We start from the raw sequence: 18,523 nt of genomic DNA on the forward strand, positions 1-18,523 counted from the left end.
TCTACCAGGCGCAGGTTGGTAGCACCAGCAGTTTAGTATTGATCCTTATTATTATTACTCTGTGTTGAGTGGGTAAAGGCTCAGCAGAGGTCTAGCGCCAATTGAGTTACGTATTTCGTTTATTGTCTTACTTAATTAATTAAGCATTTGAATGCTCAAGATATTTGCGTCATTTGCCCAGGAACGAAAGGCGATGCAAAGCAAACCCAAGATGTTGATATCCCTTAAATTTTTACTCATTTACCCATAATGAATTCAATCTTGTTAATAAGGTATACTTCCCCTCGTGTCAAAGTATGTAACAGACAGCAGTAGGCGTGGCAGTTGGCATGATAAATTATCGTAGTTGCTAACTTTCGATAATTATCGATAATTTATTTATTTACTTTTCCTATGTAGAATGCCTAGTCCAACAGCAATTGGAAGCGAAGCAGCATATAGGGTATATTTCAGTCTGGCACGGCCGAATGGGGGACTTTTACCTATTATTATATATTTTTTGCTTGGTTTTCACACCATTTTCGTGGCACAAAAAGCTTGGAAGAGCGTAAGAGTACTTAAAAAGCGGAAAGATAGCCGAAGAGCAGAAGTGTGGAGGAGGAGTTGATGACTTGCCGTAGAGGCGGATGTAAAAGCCTGCGAGGCAGCTTGAATGCTTAGTGCTTATGTATTATGAATAATTTTACACAATTTTCCTTTTACGAGCAACTCTTTCGCTTGGATTTCTTCAACTGCTGCCGCACGCTGGGCTAGTTTGTGCTTTTATGAATGCTGCTACTGCTGCTGCTGCTGCTGCAATGTCGTAAATAGCGGAAAATTCAATTAAAAAGCTTCAGTCACTAGAAAAATATCGTCGCCATGGCAATGGCTGTGACATAGGTATTGTCCAGGACGATGCGACGCGTCGCGACCCGCCCCCGCGATGACGGCGACAGCGAACAAGTGAATAGGCGCGCACAGCGGGCTGCTCAAGGGATAGTCCGGGGCGGGCGGGAGTTGGACGAACGTATTGCTGTCTCTCTCCAACCCCCCCCCTTCCCCTCCCTCTCTCTCTCCCTCTCTGTGTGTGTCATTGTAACGGTCTTCAGCCGAACACAGTCTGCCCTGGCTCCAGCTGAGCAATCACGTGACAGGTTTGTCAGGCTTTTGCTGAAAAACAAACCGAGCCTGCCAACTGCTCCAGCATCCACATCCCACTCATCCATCGTCAATTTCGCAACTAAAGACAAAAAAAAAGTTAGAAACACCAGAATAGCTTTGGAAATCGTGGAAAATATTCTCAGTACGTTTGTCTTTTTCAACTTTTCATTTGCTATGCCTTCCCTTTTGCAATATTTTTTGCTGTTCTTCTTCCTATTTCTGCAGCTTCTTTGGCCAGCTGTTGCCAGGAGGCAGAGAGTCTTCTGCCTCTGCATATAGCCGGCTGGTTGAAGTCCAGTTCAGGAATCAATTTACAGCATATGCTGATGGGTAGAGCATACGCGCTGTCTGTTCATAAGATAAAATGAGTTTTCCGAATATGAAAAGAGCCCAAGCTTCTGATTGAATGAACAGATAGAATACAGTTAACTTGGTATTATAATATTAATTATCTTTATTATGTAGTGTAGATTTGTTATCTATCCATTTGTTATCTATCTATATATATATGAAAGTATTTTGTTTACAATTTTTTTTTTTAATTTAAGATGATTTTTAATCAATTTATAATGGGGCTTATTGATTTGTTTTCTTTTTTTTATTGTTTAATTGAATTACAAGAATTTCTAAATGCTGTTAAATATCGTTTTTGAGTGGAAGACTTTGTGATAAATATTTTTTAATAATACATTTTTTGTGTTTTCATGAACAAAGTTTGATAAACACTGTAAATATATATATTTCTAATTTAAATGAACTTATAAGTTAACATATATGTATGCATATATAGGCGTACGATTTATTAAGTTTGTTATAAGAATTCAATTGAATTTTATCGAATATATACAAATATTTGTATATATTCTATATTTCTCACGTTTGGGATAGGGTTTAATGTGCTATACATATAAGATTTGATAAAATTTGCCAGTAATTAAAAGCGTCTGAGTTATGATATAACTCTTTCCAAATGGAGAAGAGCAAGGGTCTGAGCTTATATATTGCTCTATATTCATGAAGTGTTTGCATTGAATATATATATATATATAATCTATCTCAGCTCATCATCCTTCTCAATTGAAAAGCTGCTCATATTGCAGCACATTAATCTGAAGTCCTAGCTGAGTCTTTCTCGTTTCGAAATAAATTAATTTCAAATGTGAGCCGACAGGAGGCAGTGGCATGTGTCATCCTCAAAATTTCACAGAATCGACAATCTCGTATGAAACTACGTGTGCTATGCTCTCATTGCCGGTTGATGGCGATTGCAATCGACGATTTGATTGTTTGTTTTCGTTCGCATTGCTCGGCCGTTTGTCAGCGACTCTGGCCTCCGTGTGATAGACATGCTTTTGCGCTTTTCTTACTGGTAATTGACAGATTTTTACAGCGTAATGGCAGACAAAATGGTAACGACTTGACCAACAGCAGACACCAGACACCACCTCCCATCACGTATCCATGCTCAACTCAAAACCATACTACACCCACTCACTACTCTACTCCGACATGCAAAGCCAACGACACAAACTTTGGCCTAGAGTAAACAATGAACCACGATTTGATTGAATACACTGCATTTGAGTATCAGCACTATGTATATCGATATAATGTATAAACGAGCTTTATATAACCTTTGCAAGGCAAAGGTTTTCTGAATAAGTTTAGGAGAGTAAGAAAGAAAAAATTAAAAATCATAAAACAATTATTTTCAATATTATTTTAGATAAATTTTTTATTGCTATTTTTCACATTTTTGAAATAAAAATAAATAAATAAATTTAAAAAATAAAATACTATTTTTTATATTGAAGTCGTTAGATATATTTATATATATAATATTTGTATTTATATTAATTAAAAAAAAAACCCTAAAAATAAATCCATTTTAATAAACATTTTTATTATTACTATTACTATTATTATTGTGATTATAAAACAAAAAGTTCATATGTATGTATCGCTAATATTATTACGACAGAGTGTTGTATAGCTCAATGGCAGATTCTGTTTTCTGAGTTTCTCAATTTATGATTGCCTCGAACTGTTGCCGTAGTATTAGTGTAAGCCAGAGAGCTTGTTGTAAATATATTATCCAAGTGAGTTTGCGTCTTATTAGCAAGCATCACATCTTTTGTGTTGTATTCCTATTCCTATGTGTAGTCCTATTCTTACTGTGTGTGCGTGAGGCAGAGAGAGACAAATATAGATGTCACTGAACGTAGTGCGCTTTCTTACCGACTGAGAGAGCGAGATGACGATTTCGGCCAATCGGCTAGGCTCTTTCTAATTATCAGCGGACGAATAGAAACGAACAGATATTGTCAGCTTGGTAGGCGCAAGAAGAAGACGACACATCGAAAACTCCTTATTGGATGCTGTTATAAAAAATTCAAATTGAAATGGAAGCTAACCAAACTGTCATATTTGCATTTAGAGCTCCGCTCAACTGAACAGACTTTTTTTAAATCAGTTGATAATCAGTAAAATCGTTTCTTTTTGGTTGAACTCGACTATTATTTTCAGTGTATTCAATGTTCGTCTATGGCTTGCTCCTTGTTTTCCCGTAGAGAGTCGAGAGTCGAGTTGAGAGTCTTTGTTTGTGCTGGCAGACGCCGTCTGCATTTGATTTGTTGGCACCGCCTCGCCTCGATATATGAATATTAATAGACACATCGGCCTCAGGTCTTGCAGCTTCGACATTTTTTTTCTTTAGCACGCCTTGGACTTGGTTTTGTGCTTGGAGTCTTTGTCTCTATTTGCAGCTCTCTCACTCTCTGGCAGAGTAATCGTAATATTTATTTTTCATTTTGCAAGCTGTGATTTCACACACACACACTCACCTTTGGGCATACCTTTGGCTGGCTACTGCTAGTGCCCTTTGCTTAGTTGTCGCCAAACGGCAAGGACAACGACAACGCCGTCTTTTGCCTTGCCAATTTTTCACTTTAGTGCATAAATATTTATTGCAACTCAATTTCGCAGGCAATAGAAATGCCATTTGCACCATTAATTCAATGCAACACCTGCCAGCAACACCTCTTTGGCATAGACTCACTCACACACACATACACCCAGGCGCACACCTACACATACACACGCAAAAGCGCTGGAATTTGAAAAATGAAGTCAGACTCGAGCAGTTTTGTGTGTTTATAAAGATGCCAACTGTGAAACGCTCTCTTTCTCTCAGTCTTTCATACTCTCTCTGTCTCTTTCTCTCTATATATATTATAGCCATAGCCTAGCTGTTGTTGTTGTTGTTGCTGCTGCTGCTCTTGCCATATTCCATTCATGGTCTTTATCGTTTGTGGCAACAGCTGTTGCCAGAATTATGTTAAAATTTATGCCGCAGCCAGCCAACGAGAGCCCATCATCAGCCCTGGCCAGCCCCCAGCCCCCAGCCCCCAGTAGCCTCGCCCTTTTGTCCATTCGCTTTCTGCCGCTATTTTGGTTATTTTTAAGTGATTTTTAATAAAGTTGGCTTCGGTTTTGGTGGCCAAAAGCCGCAAGTGTGAAGTGCGGAGTGAGGAGTGCGGAGTGAGGAGTGCGGAGTGAGGAGTGTGGAGTGTGAACTTGTGTGTGCGATGGCCAGCTTTACGTTTATGGCTAAGTTTTTTCCTGTTCACTTTCTGGCCCTCTCTTTCTCTGTGTAGAATTTTCCTTCTTTTTTTTTGCCATATTGGAAAAATCGACGCCGGCATTTATGATAAAATGTTGTGGTTTTAGTTTAATTACATTCATTTGACGCTTCACTAACCAAATATGTTTGGCTTTTCTTTTTTTATACTCAATCACGAAAGTAAATTAGTGTATTATCGCACTGCTGTGCGTCCGTCTGCTTGAGTGCCTTGAACTTTGGAAGATATAGTCGTATAAACCATTGAGTTATACAGTAACAAATCGAGAAATGTATATGAATGTATATATGTATATATGTTAATATGTATATATGTATATATGTATATATGCATATATGTTAATATATATATATGTATATATGTTAATATGTATATATGTATGTATATATGTATATATGTATATATGTATATATGTATATATGTATATATGTATATATGTATATATGTATATATGTATATATGTATATATGTATATATGTATATATGTATATATGTATATATGTATATATGTATATATGCATATATGTATATATGTATATATGCATATATGTATATATGTATACATGTTTATATGTATATATGTGTATATGTATATATGTATATCAGTATCATATTATCAACCCTTATAATAATTTTATTCCCTCTTCCCTTGTCATTATTTGTTCTTATTTCATTTTCCGTTTCAGTCTTTTCTCCAATTCCTTAATTTGAAGTAACTGATCATATATTTTCGAATCTTTATTCTGTATATCTCCCATCGACTTATTTTCAATTGCCTTAATTTCCTTTGCCTTTTCAGTTAGACTACTTTCCAGTTCTTTAATTCTATTAGCCTGATTCGATAATTCAGAATCTTTCTTCACTAATTCGCACTTTAACTGTGTTTTGCTGTCATTCCTTGTCTTTATTTCATTTTCCTTTTCAGTTAATCTTTTCTGCAGTTCCCTTATTTGAACTACCTGATCAGATATTTTCAAATCTTTATTCTTTAACTGTGCCTTCCACTTATTTTCGATTTTAGTATTGAGGGCTATTGAATCTTTAAATTGATCCCTATCTAGTATTTCTCAGGCTCGATATTTTATTGTTTAGTTCCGCAAACTTTTCCTCTTTAGATCGCACAGAAGATGCATATCCTAACAACGGCCTTACAATTGTATAGCAATATTTGCCGCATTGCTCGTCCAACTTCATTGCGGCAACACAGTGCTTAATAAATGGATTCAATTCTCAATTATGGATCACAAGTACATACAGTTCAATTTCATTGAGTAAACATACCGAATCGTCGCTTCTCTCACTCATTATCCCTGAGAGGGTTATCAAGACGATAGGGACTAGCTTCCGCAATATATACATTTGAAATATTAAGACTTGAATTTCTTAGACCTCACGCGATTGAAATGAATTGAAGACCTAATTCATCAGAGGCGTGTGATTGATAGTGAGCCCTCAACGTCTCAAATTCGCATAGTCTTACCAATTATCAATTGTAGGTTTGGCTTAAGCTCTAGCCGGGTCTAGAAGTCTTATGTTATTAGCAGACATTATCGAAGTCAAGAACATTTGTGTTATCAACACTTTACTCTGTTTTGTATTTTGTGTTATTTTGTTATAATTGTTTATATACAATATTTATTTTTTATTTTTAAGAAACATACATACATACATATACATATATTCATACATATACATATATAGATTTCATATTTGTTAATTTAAAAGAGAAGCAAATTTCACTCACAAATTAATTCCCTTCAAAAGTCCCATTTGCTCTGTCGATGAGGGGAAGATTAGGAGAAATTGGTTTATGCATAGCTACTCAGGGTTGTGAGCTACACTGCAATAGGGGTAGCTACAACACAAATGCGGTAGTTTTATAGCAGTTTCCAAATATAAATATATATCAGTTACGTTTAAGTTGTAGTATAAGATGGAATTTCTGTGTTATACATATAACTCTAACTTCCCATATTGTATCAGTTTTTTATAACAGTACGGGCAATATCTGTCACATTTCTAAATATCCTTATGGTAAAATGTAGCAAACTATTCAAGTAATACTTGTTATAATTACAATTTCCTTTATAAATTTTGTGTGTATAACAATTTTGTTATACCCCTTCCTAATTTCAGAACCTTAAAGTATAACCGTTAACAATCATTTGATTGCTAATTCAACAACACTCGTATAACTACGGAGATTCTGGCATTTGCCAACTGTTATAAGTCTTTATAACAATCGCACCAAATGGCATAAAAAAGCTTCTTCCAAAAGTCTACAAGCGGTGCAAAAGCTTTGTGAACATATTTAGACCAGGCTATGAGTTTCTATGTTTCTGTTTAGTGAAAAGACTTTTGTCGTTTATACTGCTATAAAAATACTTTTACATAATTTTTATCAATTTCTACACTGATATAAATATTAGTATATACATTTATTAATATTTAATATATATTTAAATATATACAGATTGTATTAGTACATAAATTGTAAAGTGTAAATATAATGAAAGAATTATAAAAAATAAAAATAGGAATATTAAAATTAAAAAAATATATATATCTATTTTTTTTTTATATTATCATTAAATGTATATAGAATAAAGCATTTTCGAATTGTTGATTAATATCGTTAATATGTATGAGTTAAACTTAGCTACCAAATACGTTATTTAAAATATATACATACATATATAACTAACAATAAAATGACATAACAGAGATAAAATAAGAATCTCAAAGACAGAACGAACGAGAAAGAGTGACAGAGGGAGAGAGAGAGAGAGAGAGAGAGAGAGAGAGACAGAATGTGAGGTAAAGAGCGGGCAAATAAAAAACTTGCACTAGAAAAATGCGAAAAGGGCAGCTCAACAAAAAATTGGCTGATTTTTAAAAACCACTCAAATTTATATAGATTCTTAAGCACACACACAAACTGTCGCACATATACAAAACTGATAAGAAAATAGACTAGTATAACTCAAAAAAAAAAACAAGTAAGAACGTTGCAGTCGGGCGTTACCGACTGCGGAATACTCATTCACATCCCATCAACAATTTAGTAGTTAAGTTTCACTCTAATACTGTAGAATATACAGGCTTTTCCGATTTGCCACGCCCCTACTGGGCGTAGACACCTCATTTTCGGTCAGTTTCTAGAACGAGATAACAGTACCCTAACTGCAAAGTTTGAATGCTTACTCTCAAAAAAAGTGAAAATTACAGGGTATTTTTCGATATGCCACGCCCCTAAAGAGGCGTAAAAATTATTTTTTAGGGAATCGATAGAGGAGGCTACCAGTAACTCAACTATCTAAATTTGAAGCTTCAAGCTATTATACTTTAGGAGATATACATTTTTGCGGTTTGCCACGCCCCCTGTGGGCGGACATATATCCGACAAAGCTTTTTAATCTTGGGTGATCAGCCCGAGTATATATAAAAAATTTGAGATCTCTGGCTTCAATAGTGTCAAAAAAATAGCAGAATTTGAAAAATCACTATATCTTCAGGTCCGATTTGCCACGCCCCTAATGGGTGTAGACTTATAATTTTATTTTTAGACTTTATAGAATCATAACATTAGCTGACATGCAAAATTTCAGCATTCTAGGTTTACAACTTTAGGAGATACAGTTTTATTCGATTTGCCACGCCCCCAATGGGCGGAGATATATCCGCCATAGCTTGTGATCTTGGGTTGTCGACGCGGACCTACATACCAAATTTCAGCTTTCTAGCTCTTCAACTTATATGATTTCTGGTATATCGGAAAATGCATTTTCCGATTTGCCACGCCCCTAGTGGGCGGATCGGGAAAATTTTAACACTTTATAAATCGGAGATATACACGTGTATGTGCTCCAAATTTCAAGTCTCTAGCTTCAATAGCGCCGAAATAGATTGCGTTCATACGGACAGACGGACAGACGGACGGACGGACAGACGGACAGACGGACGGACAGCAAGACGGACATTGCACAAAACCAATATACTGATTCACTTTCGTGAATGAGTATAAAAAAAATTGTATAAAATAATACATATACATTATACATATTATTATTATATTTTTTTTTTTTTTTTTTTTAATTTTTGTTGTAAGTAAATAATAAAATCTGTTTCTGAAAGTTTTTCGAATTTAAATCGGATATTTTAGGCAAAGCTAAATCTTTAAAAACATGCGCACTAACCGTGCAAAAAAAAAAATATTCATGGTTTTTTCAACACTTTCTTGATTTTTCTTGTGCACAGTGAGGCAATGCTATGCAAGCAGCTAACACAGTACAGTTTACTGGCAGTTTACGGGGCGTGGCTCAGCGGGCGTGTCAATAGAGCGGGGTGGGGAGGTCGTTTACTGGGTTTTGGTTACGGCGAGTTGGGCAGGCAAATCTGCACAAAATTCAACGTAAATGAAATGTGTTTGCGTGCCGTACCAGCTGCAGCTGTGTGTGTGTGAGTGTGTGTTAGTGTGTCAACTACAAAAACCGCACGCTTACACACGCACACTTGCACAGAGTGTCTGGAAGGGAGGGAGACACGAAGTGAGAGAGAGAGAGAGAGGGAGAGGGAGAGAGAGAGTCAGTGAGGCGCATGCCAAAGCTAGCAGCGTGTAGCAAGAAATTGCAAATAAAATGCTAAGAAAAACAGAACGAACCAGAAATGCTCTAGGAAAAACCTATTTAAAGGAAATTTAATATTTTTAAAACTGTTATTCAAATAACCAATATTTCTATTTCTAGATACTTTTAGATGGCATCACCTTATCAATTTGTATATTGTTCGCATAGTGCTTGCAATTGTGTTACCAACTGATTGGAATAGCTGTGATGCTCTTGTCGTGCCGCCAACACAAAATGTCACTTCAACAATTTCCTGAGCGCATTTTTAAAGACGCTTTTTATGCGTCGCCATTTTGTGAGTGAGTGCCAAAGCGAGTGCATGTGTGTGTGTGTGTGTGTGTGTAGCGCAAAATTTTATTTGACTTGCGTGTAATGTTGGCACACACTCGCACACACAGCCATGTTGTGCCTAAGCCTTTGCGCACATTTCCAAGGATTGCTTAAGCAAGTCAATGGCAACGACATGGGCATGAGGGGGTCTGGAGCGGTGGCAGGGTGAAATTACGTTGAGCAACAAATGTCAAAAATAAAGCCAGCCAGCTGCAGCGTAGAACGAATTATCCATTCAAAACTGCAATTGACATGTGTGCCTATCTCACGGGTTGTCATTCGTAGTTGTATATATGTGTGTGTGTGTGTGTGTGTGTGTGTGTGAGGCAAAAGCTTAAACAGCTTTGACAGCAGCAGCAATTATGTTTATTTATTTTTTGTTTTGGCTCAGACGAATAATTGGAACTCCTTTGAGCTGATCAGAAAATGCAGGCAGCTGGAAAAAACCCATAAAAAAAAAAAAACATTTTAGACAACATATAAGGTGCCTAATATTTAATTTATTCAAATGAAACATAAGCTCTCGTTTTAATATTTATTATTTTAAATTTGTAAATTCATCAACAAGATCTTCTTATTATGATATATTGTACTTTTGACTTACATAATAAATAAAACTGTGACTTTTTTAAAATATATAAATAAGAAAAGTCAAAATAAAATATATATTAAATAAAACGTGTCTCAATTTTTGGTATTTCTACAATAACTTAAGAAAAATGTATTTTTAATGTACATAGAATTGACTGAATTCTAATAAATAATGAACAAATGGCCTACTTTATTAAGTAATAAATGTAATGTACTTACTTCATGCATAAACGCTTTATAATTGCATATCATAAAACGCTTGAAACACCCATCTTGAACAAAAAATACAATTAGCTGGAATTAATTAATTTACACTAATTCAATTAAACGGCAATTGCAGTTGAAGGTCCAAACCAAGAGGCGATTCAATTAGGCCTAATAGCTAATATATTTGCAAAGCCACAAACGGCTTAAAAGCCTCCATTCCGAGTGTATGTCCCTAGGCAAGCAGCAGGCAGCAGCAACTGTGGAGAGGCAACAGTTGAGCAGAGACAGTGAAAAGGCCAGCGAGTGGGGCACAGTACCGGGTAACTATGATGGACTGTCGCACTGTGCACATAAGCCCAACTAGCGTTGACCCATTTAGAGAGAGGGAGGAAGAGAAAGATATAAACATATACATATATATATATATATATATATATATATATATATATATATATATATATATGTATATGAGTACAATTATTATTTTTATTTATGGCAACAAAAGCTAAACAAAAAATAAATAAATAAAATGAAAAAAAGTTAACAAAGCGTGCACTACTGTCTGGCGCAGCTAATGTGGACTACATTTATTTGCATAGGCGACATTGTTGTCGCTCCATTAAATTTAATAAATAACCGCATCTCCTCTCTCACACGCTCGCAAACACCTTCACTAAAATTACATTATTGCGTCCCACTTCTTTAAGAGATAGTGAAACTCTTTATCTCCCTTCAGAGGGTATAACAATTTTGTTATACATGTAGTCCAGTATATTTATACAATGTGCGTATATACATATGTATATAGCCCCTCTGCCATAATTGCTTTCATGCCATACCTAACATAACAGTATACTCATTTACACATGTTATAAACAACTGTCCGTCACCCTCACACACATATTCTAAATCTTCTCTTTCTGCACTATATACAAAGCAGGATCAAAAGCGAGAGCGAGAGCGAGAGCGATGGCGAGAGTGATACTTGTAAGTGACATATCTCCCACACCATGATGGCTGCTCTTTTGCAAAACGTATTCGTCCCTCTCGCACTTACGTAAATATTATCCCTCTCCTTGAGCTGTATCATGATAAAACGGGATCGCCAAAGAGAACAGTAACTCTGAGTGACTTGTGACTTGAATTAACTCTCAACCTGTTTCTGCAAACGCTGCAATCCCTGACCGCATCTGACTCATTCGCACACACATGTTGCACTGCAATATAAATCAGATAAAGCGAAATGCAAAGCAATAGCGATAATGGCGGCTATAGATGACAGAACTGTCTTTCATACTAACAATAGTAATGGCCGCTCTTTCTGTTAGTGTTCTGCTAGGTGCTTGTTAACTTGCCCTGTGTACTTGGCAACAACATGAAGATATTACAAAAACATATTGCAATTATTGAGTACATTTAAAATTAATAGCAATATATATTAATCTAAATATTCATTTAAAATTAATTCTCAAGTTATATATATTATACTAATATATACATATGTGTATTTTGTACGGGTGTTGCATGAGTGAGAGGGGAACTGCTGGAGCTCTTGAAGCAGTCCTAATCGCTCTTGCTTGCGATTAGATTTTTAGTATGCATGTACATATGGATATGTATGCGGGAGAACTGCACGCACACACAGGGGAGAACTGTTCTAAAAAATTTACTAAGCTCGTATGCATTGTCTTCTGTACGCCGATTATGTTTGCCTGGTAATCAACAACAGGTTTTCATGATATTTTAGCCTCTTCCCGATATGAAAATGAGCTAGATGAGTTAGATTTTATTTATTTAATTTTCTGTATTTCTTCTGAGTGCACTCAATTTTATTTATCTGCAGTATAACAGATACCGTTCTTTAACTCAACTCTAAAGTAACTTCTCTATGTTAAATAACATTTCTCTTTCTGCTGTGCATTCCTGTTCGCCTAATACCCCAACCGAATATGCCGCTGATACACGGCAATTGCTTACATGAGCAGTGCACTATGGGAAAAAATCCCATTTTTTTGGCATTAATTCCAAATAATGAGCTAGAGATATGAAATTTTTTGTGGATGCTCGTCAGGCTTTAATTTAATTTCGGATTTTTTTGGTTTTTTCAATTTGACCCTGATTTGACCCCTATAATTTTTTTCCTTGATATTTTTTTGCCGTTAGTATGAATTTGACAGTTCTTTTCATATTTTCATATTGTTGAACTAAAATTAGTCACATTCTTCTTCTAATTTAATATCAAATGCAATATCCTCGTCTTCTGTCCATTCGTCACTTGAATCACCTTCATGATTTTTCAAAATATGATCGGGAGATTCAAATAGTGCAACGACTTCATTCGGAATATTCCTTTTTTATTTAATTTTTGGCGTTCATTTAGGCAGAGGCTTGATAATAGAGGATCCGACGAGTCTAATGCTCTGTTGAAAACATCAGTTATGTTATTCAATCTGCTGCATTTTCTTGCATGAGATCTTCTGTCATTCTTGTATATTTTATTTCTGGCTTCATTAAGAGTGGAGTTTCGTAATTTTCCTTTGACGCAAGCTCTGATGATAACTTTCTTTTTAAACGACATCCTGCATTTTCATAATTTAAATATTTACGTCCAGCTTTATTTGGAGACGTCTCGTGCTCACCAAACGCAATTACAACATTGCCATCAAGCCAAGTAGAATGTTTAACTTTAAATCGATCTAACATTCTATTGCATTTCAACAAACATTTTTTTATATAGTGAATAAATTCCTCGACTTCTTTTTGGATAATTTTTTTAAGATCTTCGTTCACATTGTTGTTAAAAGATTTGGCAATAAAAGATATTACAACGTCGTTTTGGCGGTTGTTGCATCTCCAAATTTCCAGCAGCACTGAGCGTCTAAACTCAAGCGCAACTACAACATGTCAATTTTCGGGAAAAGGGGCAAAAACGGGCAAAAGTTATTAATGGGTCCTTATAGTATATGGTTTAGTTAATTACCCTCAGCTAAAACTGCCGAGGCCTAGCGAGGACTGTTAAAGTTATACTCCACAGAACACAAACATATTTGTTAGGATTAAGCTAAAAATACACATGAACAACACATTGCACAGTTACACAAAAACACAGAAGTATACAAAATCACTACGGACACTTATTATATATACCTTTATTAACTTTTTGCATATTAAGTTTTAATTTATGCGATTAACAAATAAATTGTATACAGCTAAAAAGTTGCGATCTATTTGGCGCGCTTTTTCACATTGCAATGCAGCGCTGAATCATCTGACTTTGTAAAATTATCAAATAATAGGGGTAGTCCCCAAAAATTTAACAAAAATATTTTGATTCTATCTAATGAATTTAGAATTGGAAAAAAATATTTCTTTAGCGGTTTGAGACAACAAAAAAATTGTATTAATGCCAAAATATCGTACTTTTTTCCCATAGTGCAGTGTAGAAGAAGAAGATTTGCGTCGATAGTTGACATTACATGGCTATGTTATTTATCATTACTATCTTTGATATGGATATGGATATTGTCACCTGCTAAATATTTCTGTTTCCCTGTTGCTTCACTCGGATTTTCTACGTCATTGAAATTTTTTTCCTTAAATTATAGAACACAGGAATTTAATTTTTAAATAATTTTATTAGTTTTTTACACGTTTGACTGTTTACATTTTCAAATCAGAAATCAAGGTTAATTGAAATTTTTTTCCAAAATTATTTTCAGATTTCAGGGTGTTTGTGCCTCAATCCTTTATGTCGTAACAGGGGCAAGCATGGAGTCTGCATAGATGCTGTTACAGGGCTTTGACGATGTACGAAGCTCACCCAAATTGGATCACCTGATTGAAATGAAAATATAAAAATTTAATGAAATATTAATGAAATTACATTTCACATAAAAAATGTTTGTGGTTTTTTTTTTTGAAAAGATCTTTGGCGGGACTTTGCGATTACACGGAAAGCAATTAAATTCAAATAAATGAACTTAATTGAACCAGATTAACTCGGTAGCAGCCGACGCGTGGGCAAGAGCATGTGTATATATAAATATATATATATGTATGTATGTGTGTGTGTGTGTGTGTGTGCTGAATGCCCTTGTCAGCCGAGAGTCGGCGATATGTGACCTGCTTTCACTTCCGCAATCATATCCGTCGCCCCCTCTTCCTCTTCCGGCTTGCTCCCTGCCGTCGCTCAAGTGCAATTGGCTTTTGTTTATATTTTGAGTTGCGCTTTTCATTTACTGTATTTTCATGGGGCCGTAAGTGTAGCTAACTGAATGCAATTTTATTTACTGCACATGCAGTCAAAGTGTGCGTGTTAAAATCGAGGTTAATCGTGTGTTAGACCCAACCCCAACCCAATACCCAGCTCTGCAAGCTTCACGATTAATTTAGTCAAGCAATCTCTCAACTGGTATTTAATAAATGGCAGAGCTAGAGAGATTTGCTTTCCAGTTCCAATAGTCTCTCGCCACTCTCTACATATTCTCATGCTCATGAACTAATGCTTCTTTGTCCATTTATATTCTATAATAATTGTGTAAATCGAAATCAAATTTCATGTTATCAGACATACAATTATATTTCTTAAGGTAAGTTCTAGTCGTATATTCAATTACTATTAAAATCTTGTACATTTAAGGATTCAATATTCCTGAGGCATAATTCGTAATAAATATGATTTGCAACTAAATATATTTGTTTTACCTAATACAAATCACTAAATGGCCTTAGACCTGCTCGAAGTGTATGAAGAATGTATGTATTAGTTAAGTATTATTGAATATAATTGAGTCTGGATTGGGTACTTCATCATCTTAGTGCTTTCATTACACAGACTTTGAGCTGGAATAATCGAGAATTTCAATTGGATCTTTGTTGACCTCGTCTACAGATAGTTCTATATATATTTTACAAATTATATTTAACGCTTGTTACGCCAAATTATATTTTACAACTAACTCCAAGCAGGGTTGTCATCACGCGAAAAATTGAAAGCAGAAACAACAACCAAGAAAGTGCTTTCAATTAAGCTCATTTACTATGCATCCCTAAAGCTGAAACGAGTTTCGTATTGAGTTGAGCTTTTTTTGCTGAACTTATTTTCAGTCAGAATCGTAGAACACAAACTCTTAAAAGCTGGAATAACTAAAAAGCTATAAAAGCTGTTGGGATGTGTGTTGGAATAGATACAAAAATATTCCACTACTCCCTGCGAAAGCTCAATAAAAATACGTTAGGCAGTCTTATTCATTTTTGAATATGTATGTTAAATAGAGCAAAAATAAACATTTATTTGCAAATATATATATATATATATATATATATATATATATATATATATATATATATATATATATATATATATATTATTGTGGGCAGATACTAAATAAATAAATATATAATAAATGCAGAGATGTCATAAAATATATTATTTTATAAGTTTGGAATTCCTTCAGATTGTATATATATCACTGTTATACTAAGAGAACCGTGTAAGTAAAATAATAAAACGACTTTATATAGATTAAAATTTTGTATTTAATGAAATGAAAGTAAGTACAAATATTCCGAGTCTCTCGGCCAAAAAAACATTATTAATTCTTTTATAAATTTGGACAAAGTCTCAAGTTGCATAGCAAATAAAATGAAATTTGACAAATGATTATCTGGCGCAACAAGAACAGTCATCAACAACAACAACAGCAACAGCTATCGATTGGGAGGGCTACAAATTATCAGCTACAACTCGAGCTGCTGCATTTTGAGGACAATTCACCTTAGCTGCACTCGAAGTTGAATTCCAAATGAATCGAGACAGTCTCACAGTCAGAGAAACTGAGGGAAAGCGCACGAAAAGTGAAACTGACATAAGCAGAAAAGTTTTATACAACGGCTTCTACTGTTTTTGTTGTTGTTGTTGCTGTAGTTATTGTTGTTGCTCTCAGCTAAGCGCGGCACTGTGGCGACAGACAGTTCAAGGTCGTTATCACAAGTAAAAAGGGTTCCAAACTGTGATTTTTGCTTGTCTGTCTGTCCCGCTAATAAAATAAATCAAAGTTCAGCGACCTCCAAGCAGATGGCCAAAGGTGTGATTAGCAAACAGCCAATAAGCGTCAGATGCAGCAGCTATGCCTAAAAAGGATTCATCAAGGATTAACAGTCACCTGAAGAGTAGCCACAGCTTGTGGTATGGCTCACAATATAAATATACGTAGATATATATATATATATATATATATATATATATATATATATATATATATATATATATATATATATATATATATATATATATATATGTATTTATATATACCTTGAAATTCCTGTGCTTAATTAGAGCGGACAGGTGCTGTCGCTGGGGCCACAAGGCGCTCAGCACTAACCGCAAGACAGCTTTGTAACTGCACAGCTTTGTCAATATTCTTACATACTTACAATGCCGTTTAAACACAGATACATTCAAACATATATATATATATATATATATATATATATATATATATACATATATTGGCAAGTATTAAATCCTTAGAACCAAAGGCGAATTAAAAGTTTTAAATAATTTTAAACCAATAGATTTTAATTTACTACTTTGCTCATTTCTGAAAATGGGGAACCTGGTTTTCAACCCAACATGTTATTAATTTTTTATATGAATTCTAAATTTATAAATTATATGGCCTTTTTAAAATGATTTATCAACTTTGCTATTATTTGCTGCTATTATTTTATATTTATATAAACTTCTTTAATTAAAATATTTTAAAATTATAGATCACCATGAGGATGCCAAAGGCTCGTTGAAATTATTTTTAGCGGACGTCACCAGTAACTTAATTAAGTTTAGTTTCTAGTGCTGTAATTTTAAAATATATAGTATTTACGGATTTGATACGCTCCATTAATGCGTATTGGTAAAGTCTTGATATAAGACTAGCGAGGTACTACTAAAGAGTATAAATGCCGAAAAAAAAATTAAATGCAAATTATTCCACTAACCAATACACTCTGTTTTCTTTGGGAACCGAGTATAAAAGCAGACGATTAGGAGACATTTGAAACCTGTTTTGGAATCTCTAGTCTCACATATTTACAAGGTCAGGTACAATTTGTTATATTCGGCTTGAAGTCATATTAGTGCTTATGGATTTAATAATAGGACTTGTTTTTTTCATTTCAAAGTCAATGAATGAATTTGATCCTAATAATTTTTGACAATATCACAGTTTCTTGAGGGAATCCCACTAGGGCTTTAAGTTCTATGCTAATGTACACAATGTAAGATCATTATGAAGATATATATTTAGTTAGTCATTTTACTCATGGTTGCTGCCACAGTTCATTCCATCCGTTGACTTGGGACACATCTCAATTGCCTTTCAATCAGCGTATGCTGAGACAAAGACACGCCCACCAGACACACGCTACACACTGCAGAGCGATGAGCTAAAGAAATTCTCATCATGATGCTGATTTGCGCTTAGAAACTTCCAGGCGGCAGGAGGCAACAGGAGGTTCCTTTATGTTCACATTATTAACCCGAAATGTATGCATTAGCTTCTTGTGTGTGGCTGTGTGTGTGTGTATGTGTGTGTGTGTATGTGTGTGTGTGTATTTTCATTACCACCACGCGTGCAATTATTAATATTTTATGCACTCTATACACAAAGAGTGTGTGTGAGAGAGAGAGAGAAGGAGAGATAGATGCAGATGCTTTAACATTGACTCAACGTGAAACAGCAGAAGGAAAGTCGCGATGCTTGCAAGCATCAAGGACGAGAGGCGGAAGAGACAGACGTTAAATACGAAAAATAAAACAAAAAACCGGTGTGGAAATTGCAAGAGACGTGCAAGAAATTATTACAAGTAACATTTATTTTTATTAAAGCCCATGCAGGACGCCGTTCAACAGGACACACAGGCAGTCAGACTGGCAGGCAGGACGCGGCACAGCTTGGCTCCTGCCAGCCAGCCAGCCAGCCAGCCAGC

At 35.0% G+C, this 18,523-nt stretch overlaps 2 long non-coding RNA genes across 2 annotated transcripts in view; both read right to left on the reverse strand.

Moving 5' to 3' along the window:
* Positions 1–12,975: 12,975 nt before the first annotated feature.
* On the reverse strand, positions 12,976–13,790 carry LOC122757176. Its single transcript, XR_006357102.1, has 2 exons — positions 13,682–13,790; positions 12,976–13,595 (listed from the first exon to the last, which is right to left on the reverse strand). It is a non-coding gene; the product is annotated as an uncharacterized LOC122757176 (long non-coding RNA).
* A 373-nt stretch (positions 13,791–14,163) lies between these two features.
* The window catches only part of LOC26528001, a 35,036-nt gene continuing 30,676 nt past the window's right edge, over positions 14,164–18,523 (reverse strand). Inside the window, exon 3 of the long non-coding RNA XR_001449411.3 lies at positions 14,164–14,368. This is a non-coding gene — a long non-coding RNA (uncharacterized LOC26528001). The remainder of the gene's footprint in view (positions 14,369–18,523) is intronic.

Source organism: Drosophila mojavensis, unplaced genomic scaffold, assembly GCF_018153725.1.
Source record: "Drosophila mojavensis isolate 15081-1352.22 unplaced genomic scaffold, ASM1815372v1 contig_36, whole genome shotgun sequence".
In the NCBI taxonomy this organism is placed as follows: Eukaryota; Metazoa; Arthropoda; class Insecta; order Diptera; family Drosophilidae; genus Drosophila; species Drosophila mojavensis.